This window comes from Pleuronectes platessa, chromosome 8 (assembly GCF_947347685.1).
Source record: "Pleuronectes platessa chromosome 8, fPlePla1.1, whole genome shotgun sequence".
NCBI classification, from domain to species: Eukaryota; Metazoa; Chordata; class Actinopteri; order Pleuronectiformes; family Pleuronectidae; genus Pleuronectes; species Pleuronectes platessa.
The window spans coordinates 24,536,235-24,545,184 of record NC_070633.1 but is presented as its reverse complement, the minus strand read 5'-3'; positions in this window follow the sequence as shown (position 1 = coordinate 24,545,184).

The following is an 8,950-nucleotide window of genomic DNA, read 5'->3' as shown; positions in this document are numbered from 1 at the left end:
AGTTAGGCTGTTTCTGGCATCCCTTCGGCTGCTGACAGAGAAGAACCACGAGCACATGGATTTGCATTGCTTACAGTGTAAAGAACACGTCGATAGCCATTAACATTTTCCTGAGTTGACTTAATTCCTGTCATATTCCCTTCTCAGCACTGCGAGGGTTGTTTTTCCATGGCGTGCCGTCCTTCTGCTGTTACACGCCGTGCCAAAATGGCAGACTGCGAATCTGCAGCCCCAGTGCGCTCTGGGAGCCGGGTGACAAGTCGTGTCAGCTGTGCCTTCTACCTGTCTCCTTCCTCCTCCCTCTGGAAGCCGCGGTTCTCCCTCACCCGCTCCCTCCCGGCGGGGGCGACATGCCTCTGCAATGCCGAGGAGCCCCCCGGCTATTCATCTCCATCTCTGCACCTTTTGGAGTTGGCAACATCCCCATTTCGCCGGTGATCCCTCAATCAACAGCTGAGTCCCCGGCTATCTGGCTGTCGCCCTGACAGTTGTATATTCTTACACGCTGGAATAGCAGCGAGTGAGTGAGGAGGTGAGTGAGTGTTGGATTTGTCAGTGTACCTCCATGTTTAGTCAGCGGCGAGGCCTTCGGGGGAACGGTATTATCGCAAATGTCACAAATCACCAAACAGCCACGAATGCTATCATGGAGGTGTAGCGTGTGTGTGTGTGTGTGTGTCTGTGTGTGTGTGTGTGTGTGTGTCGGCAGATAAAGTAATCGGCAGTTTAACATGAGGTAGATGTGGTGTCACAATAACATGAATCACACTCAAAACATTACAAACTGCAACTTACAAACACTTGGGTTTGGGCTTTTTTACTGCTACTACTGCGAAAGGGATTGGTTTTTACAAAATACAGTAGCAAGTGCATATTTACAGGGAAACAGTGGTAGCATGTGTTTCTTAGATCTGAAATCTAACTAAGTACTTCAGTTAGCAGCCAGAAGCAGCAAATATAACCTTTGAGTGAATGCTGCATAGTCAGGTTCTGAAATACTGTGAAGTTTACAGATACTGTTGCTCAGGAAAAATGGCCGACAGAAACCAAAGAGGTGTTTTTTGCCACCGTGAGTTGTGTATTGGTTATTTGTTTCTTTGTTTGTTTCTCAGCAGGAACACACAAATACAACTTCACCTACTTCCAAGCAAATTGGTGGATGGATGGAACTGGGGTCAATAAAGTTTGGACTAATAAACGTCTCATGGAACCTTTATTTACACTTTCTTTAATATTGCGCTCTTTGTCATTTTCATCGATATCCGAGGGAATAATTCATGAATCTTATGTATTTATATGTATTGAGTGCTGATATTTATGAGTGTGTGCAACTTGTCGTGCCCTTTCTACTTTAACTCAACAGTGTTTATTAGATGATGTGATTGTAATGCTGAGATTTCACTCAGCCTCTGATCCGTTATAAGCTGCACTTAGCGCAATTAAAAGTTTACTCTCGATTTAAACTGTAATTCAATAAATTACTTGAAACAAACTGACTGCGAAGCCCGTGTCTGAAATCCCAAATCTTTAAATTGCTTTGTTTTACGACTGCAGCTTCGGATTACCTGGAAACGTAATTGATGGAGTTGTTGTGTGTTGACTCAGACGCCGCCTCCAGATGACAGCGAGAACAATGAAGAGACTCATTTTTTAACTGTAACCCCCTCAGATTATCCTAATTATACACAATACTCCGACTCAGACTTTTGATGGTTAATCCCGCCTCTCCGTGTAACCGCATGCACCGGGAAGAGATCGCTGGAAAACCCCCCCGGTGTAGTATGAACATGCAGAAAATCTTCTGTTTGTACAAACCCTGTGTACATGTACACTGAGCAAAGCCTCGTAAGGAGGGCAGGACTTTCCATTGAATAGATTGTGGGTTTTTCCAGGTATTACCCAGGTCCGCTGGATCCATGCGTTTACACCTGGATCGTGCAGACAGGTTTCAAACCCATTTTTTAGGAAGGTAAAGTTCTCCTGATATTCTCTCCATGCAGTGCACAACAACAGTACGCATCTTTAAAGCAAATTAAATAAAAAGATTTGTGAAGTTTTCTAAATCCCCCCGGAGTTCAACTGAAGGAAAAGTGGAAACACACTCTCTAAAAACCATCTGCTGCTTCACTGCTGCTGAGAAATACCTTTTTTTTTTTTACAGCGATCCTCTTTGTCCTGAAGAACATTATTCACACATATAGAGAACTCATTGAAACTATGGGATATCAGCAAGGGAATTCCAATTAAACCAACCACAGATAGAACCCCCCACACCTGCCGTGAGCTCATATGACTTTATTGAGACCTCCTCCACTTGACAGGAGAATCGTCTGGTGGGCAAAAGGATCCTGTAAATGAGATGGAGAATTTACTGCGCTTACCTTGCACCCGTACTTTGATGTCGTAAACTTTTACGACGTGTTTTCCGCCGAGTACTTTTTAAGCACATATTTACCAGACAGCACAGACGTAAATCACCTGCGTCCATAACTTAGGCCCCGACAGCTCTGCTGAGACTGATAGGAAGCTGCTTCCAGTTAGAACTGCTGGTGTCCAATGTTCTGAAGTATGTTGTGTTTCTCCAGTTGGTTTTAGACACAGTTGGAGAATGTCCTCCTCTACGGATTTATAGGGGTTTATTGATAAATAACAAATATATAGCTCATAGGGTTCTCCTTTTTGGATTATGTTTAAGTACGTAAGATATTCAGCTTTATTTTCGGCTTAAATTTCATTTACAGACCGTTAAATGGAAAATCAGTTTTTGGACACGCTTGGACACGACAAAACTTTTTCCGAATCTCTGAATTTGTATTTATGTGTATTTTCCAGAAACGAGCGTCTGGTTTGACTTTTTGACATTTTTACTGAAACTATGTTCGAATGTGAAATAATGTGCAGAGATGTAAACTGAAGAATAAAACTACAATTTTAGCCAAGCTTATGAAAACTAATATAATATATGGAGGTAAAAAAGTGCAAAACTATCATAATGAGGCAACGTAATAGTTATATTGTTGACTTGTGAATATAATTTATATATATGAAAGTAAAACTTAATAAAGGTTTAGTAAGACAGCAATGTAATAGTTATATATATACAAAATCATTCTTTGTAAATTATGTGCTTTATAAGAAGGAAGCATCCTGCAGTTGAGGTCATGACCTTTCCTCTAACAGATGAAAATCCTAAATCAATATTTCTTTCATGGAGCTTTTTTAATAGTTGTAACAAAAAATGTATTCCTGAAATTTAAAGATGACATTTTTTATAAATCTGGGCAAAAAAAAAGGAAATGCCAGTATTGATAAATTCCAATAATATGAACATGAGGTAAAAGCATACTGGTCGAAACAAAGAACTCAAACCTCCATGGAGACACACACACACACACACACACACACACACACGCACACACACACACACACACACACACACACACACACACACACACACACACACACACACACACACACACACACACACACACACACACACACACACACACACACACACACACACACACACACACAGGCACCATTGAAAAATGTTGCAGCATAAAGAAGTCTGGCAGTAAACATGTTTTAATTAAGCTTATATGTTCTGGATCTCAGTCTAAACTCATTTTCATTTCGAAAACTGCACGGCTTCAAACTCTGAGTGAGACTCTGTTAATTAAAGAAATATTGTGGATGAGAGAAAACATCTTGGCAGAAAAAAGATAAAAAGAAAAAACCACGGAGGGAGATGCTCATGGGAAATTATTGTTTTTAAGTTAATACGTTGTTTTTACTCTTCGCAGAATGAAAAGAGGATTCCGGGGCTTCCAGCGAAAAACAAACAAAATGTCCAAATGAACCGAGGAGCGAGGACGGGCTCTTTGAAAGGAAATCAACACCACACATGGTCAGAACCAAACAAAGTTCAGACGTAGTGTCAGTGGTGTTTGTGCACATGCAGTGACTTTAAACACAAAAGGGCTTGTCAGAGATAAAACGTTCTGGAGGAGTCCCCGATCCCCTCGTGCTAATCAAGATAAATAGCTTCTACTGTATCAAGTTCAACAGGCTCCGTTTAATGCGGCTCTAATATTCCTCTCTTATCTGAGCGAAGCCGCGCTATTAAAACAAATTGTGAACATGAAGGTTTGGATCAAATGTAAAAGCCCGAAGCAGCCTCCTGATTAATGGTGGGACAGTTGGCAGATAAGAGAAAAAGACTAATGGCTGCGAGAGGCTGCCAGTTCCACAGCGGCCCGGCAGCCGATGGTAACACAGGGATTTTATAACCTGAGCAGCTTTTATTTCTTTTAAAAAACATGAGAAATGTGATGGAAGTTATTGACGTGAAGAAAATTCACTTTTACACCCATTTAATTCAACAGAAAATGGAATATAACGTTTTATTTATTTTAACTTTTTGTGCAAGTCTCATTTGAAAACTTTCAAAAACAAATAAAAAACTATTAACCATTAATTACAATTTCCCACAACCGGTTAGAATTGAGTTTTTCATGTCGTAGCATATTCCCTCTCGACACTATGACCATCAGGGTGCTTGTATTAAAGCGACAATTGTGGTCTATTGTTTGAATAACATTTTGAATTTTACTTTTTGAAATGTATTTTTGAAAATGTCTGATCTGTTTAATATAAAATGGTAGAAACACATTGATTTAGTACTGAAATGTCTAAATGCCATTAGACACTGGAACTATGTAGGACCCTGTTTGGAACTAAAATGTGATAATCTACTTAAAACCCCTGATGCTTCAAAATACACAATATTATTAATTACTAATTTACAATTACTAATCTGTGATAATTGTATTTACAAGAAAAGCAATTAAAGCAAATTTATTGTTGTGGTAGTACAAGTGGTAAATACTCAAACACTAGTAAAACAAACAAAAAGAAGAAGTATTTATTGATATTATAATGTTATAATAAATGTATGATCCATCTTAGAATTATAAAATGCAGGATGATCCCTGCTTGAGAATGAAAATGTCTCATTGTCTGATCTGTCCCACTCAGTCAATTCCTCAGCTTTGTCTGATTCTGTGCAACACTGCGCCCCCAAGTGGAGACACAGCACCACTGCAAGAGACCGCCAAGTCTTCCCAAGATGAATTAATACACAACCAGAACTTTGTAGTTTCTGGGTTTGAAGAACACGTGTCTGTGGAACTGTAGATTTTAGCTTCCTGACAAAAAGATCCAGATCAGGTAGATCTCTCTCCCTCGATTCCTCCTGACGTCACCAGTGTTTCAATGAGCAATTACTGCAACTGATAAGGAGCAACTTTCAGTTCAGTCTCTCCTGAAAACAGCCCAATTAGCAGTGAGAGCGCTGATCCCGCTGCCACTGGGCTGGAGCCTGAGGATGCAGAGACGATAAAATCAATAAACCGACCACCTCACCCTCAAATTAGAGCTACATATGCCTTATTTGCTGCTACACAACATACTGGCTGCATATACTGAATATTTGCTCTATCCCCTTTGCACGTAAGACAGTTATTCTTTATCAAACACCTTCATGTTCAATGGTCCCGAGTCCTTCCAGCTTGTAAAATTTAGCTGAGAGTTGCTTGCTGGTATTTAGGATTATTCTCCTTTTAGGGAACTCGAGTGAAGCTTAATTCCCCGAAAAGCTGAGATGGATCGGGGGCTGTGGGTGTTCCTGGTGCCCCTGCAGTACAACAACTTGTCAGGGCAGGACAGAGTTCTGTGGGGTGGGTAAAGCTGCCTCCAGTGCCCCAGGGACCAGGGATTACCCTGCAGGGCCATTTGGCTGTTTCCAAACAGGTGAGGGAGCCAGGTTAGACATGACAGACTTTGTTGAGGTGTCCAGGGCTTAGTGGGATATTACTTTGAAAGCAACTTGGTGGGTGTTCCCCCCCGGTGCTCTCTGCCTGTCTTCTCCACGGTTGTTTGTTTGTCAGTCATTAGAGACGGAGCATTCTGCCCTGGTAGTGGTTCTTAATCCGAGTGGTAGTGATTACAGGGGCGGTCAATAGAAGCTAATTGTGTGCGCTGCGGAGTTAATAACACAAACGCAATCAGTCGGCATGAGGAAGTCATTGTGTGTCGTGCTGCTTATTTCTCATTAAATCAGACGCAACACACGACTGAAACAATGCTTCGGACTTGTATTGGCGTTTGTTACTGGGCCCACGTCTCACATATAAACCCGCTCTAGCTTGTGTGTGCACTGTGCGCCTTAATAAAGTCCTAATCACTGGGAGGCATTGTTTATTTTCTGTTACACTGGCCCCGGGGCCACACAAACCTAAACCCTCTGGCACTGTGGCTTTACCTCAAAGCCTCGTATATCCGCTAAATACCATCAGAGATCTGAGACTTTTCCTCGATTGTCCCCGTCTCTCAGTGGCGACCCGACTCGGCCTCTCTGGCTCCACTTTCATTCATTAATGCTGAATCGGCGACGCTTTCCCTATCAAACTTAATGGAGTTGATTCCACAGGGATTATTCACGATTGTTCCGGCTCTGACGATTTCAATCCTCACCGTGTTTTTTATATTCCCCTGCAAATAAAGGTTTGTTATTTAGGATTTGCAGCCGACTCTGTTGTTGCTTTAACTCGCCTGATTAAGAGCGAGAATTTGATGCTTAAAGATACAGAGTGGATGTCGTGAAGCTGTCGGTGCAAAGCCACGGTTCTGTCGAAATGGAGGACATAAGCATTCGAATAAAAGATTTGATTAAACCCGCTAAAGGCAAGCAAACACGGCAATCTGGTCTTTTTTTGTTGCACTAACTCTTTAAAAAGTTCTGCGTATTTGCAATGTTTGCAATGTTTTTAAAAAGATTTGATAGTATTAGTTTGCAGTATTTGTAATGTGGTGGTGAGGATCTTGGTTATTGTGGATATCATATCACCACCTAGTGGAGGTTGTTGTTTTTACAGCCACAGCAGCAGATGCTCCTCTGCTCTGAATGAAGTCCACAGGGTTAGTGCAGGAATTATTTAAAAATATAATATCTGGCCCCATATGTCACTTTGTGCGGTTTCCCGCAGCCTGGACGTCTCAATAAGGAGCAAATCATGCCGTCCCAATTATTATTGACTGTCACTGATATTCATATCAAGGCCAGATTTCCCCCGTTTGCTCAGGGAACATCCCATTCAAGCAAATGTGTTTGCTCATACTCTCCAGACATGTGGGCTGAGGAATGAAATATCAAACAGGACAACTGTTTAATGGGATGCACGCACACTGGCTCAGCCACATGCACACACATACACACACACACACACACACACAATGAGGCCTGCATTCAAATACACACACCTGCTGCAGTTCACAAGCGGGCAAATAAATTCACATCTCAATTTCCTAAATGCTTATTAATACCTCGATCATGTCTGCTGAATGATCAATTGCAGCACAGTGGGTTTTTACATTAATAATTTGCAAAGGAGTGAGAGAGTAGAGAGAGAGCGGGAGGAGCAGAAGATGTGTCCTGTTGTGTTCTGGGAGGGGGGGGGGCTAGATTACCCGAGTGCCAGGGGAATCTAATGCAATTATGAGTGTTTGCTTACACCATGTGTCCCCTTCCGTCTGCGCAGGGGCATCGGGACTGCACCCGCCACCATCCTCCCATTCACTTCTCTTGTTTGTTTTCAGTATTTACACCACCACAACCGCCCCCCCCCCCCCCCCCCCCCCTTCCCCAACCCCGCTTTCTCTATACCCACCAGCACCTCCACCCCTCCTCGTTTGCCCCAGCCTTCAATAGCACTAATTAAAGTAGACCAATAAGGTTGGGGGGAGGTGCGGAAAATAAGAATTGTTTGAAGACCAGATTGAACTCTACCGGCAACTCAGAAGTCAAATGACACTGGGGGTGTGTTGGTGTGTGTATTGTGTGTGTATGTGTGTGTGTGCAAAATATACATTATTTATAATGCAAGAAAGACGGTCACATAGGGAGAGAGCAGGTTTGCTTAAGAGATTAGCGATGGCCTGCTTATTAGCTTTAGCTCACATTCTCAGTCATTTGCCTTTTCTCCAACACTCCCAGGCCAGAAGTAACCAGATCATTGATTTAAACCTATTTTGACTTGTTCGCTTTTAATTTTCATCTTATTTATGGCTCCACGTGACCGAGAGATAGATGGAGAGATGATAGGGTGACAGATAGAGAGAGAGAGAGAGAGAGAGAGAGAGAGAGAGATAGAGATAGAGATAGATAGATAGATAGATAGATAGATAGATAGATATATAGATAGATAGATAGATGAAGAGATAGTTGTAGAGAGATGAAGTGATCGAGAGATTAGATATAATAGTATATATAGTAATAGAATAGAATATAGATAGATAGAATAGTATAGTATATAGATGAATAGAATAGATAAGATAAGATAATATGAAATTCAATTTGATTGTAAGGTGCTGCTGCCCTGTGCACCACCTACCAGGGCAGTCGTAGTGTGACTTTCTTATTTTGCCGACGCCCTGGGACACGGATGACATTTAATTTTGTGTGTGTTTAGTGCCGGGGACGATATTAAGCTAATCTGCCGTTGCTCCTGTTTGCTCTCGGGGATTTGGGAAGTAAAGGCAAACACGGAGCACACACCGCGACTCCAGCTCAGACGAGGGGGCAACACGGAGACTTTTGGTCAAACGCCGGTGAGGGCGGTGGAGCTGTTGGTCCTCTCAGTGTGAGGCTGGGAGGACACTGTCCACCGTGTCAGGATTACATATTTGATGTTAAATCCATCGCTGGAGCTCAACATTTTTCTTGGCTTCAAAGTTGACATTAAAAATCCTAAGAACTAACTTCCCAAGACATTTTCCTGCTAACACAATATAATGAGAGATGGGGGAAGCATAAACTAATAAGCACATGGATTACAAAATGACAAATAAAATGAATAATTGTCAGATAACCTCCAATACAATTCCTCTATAT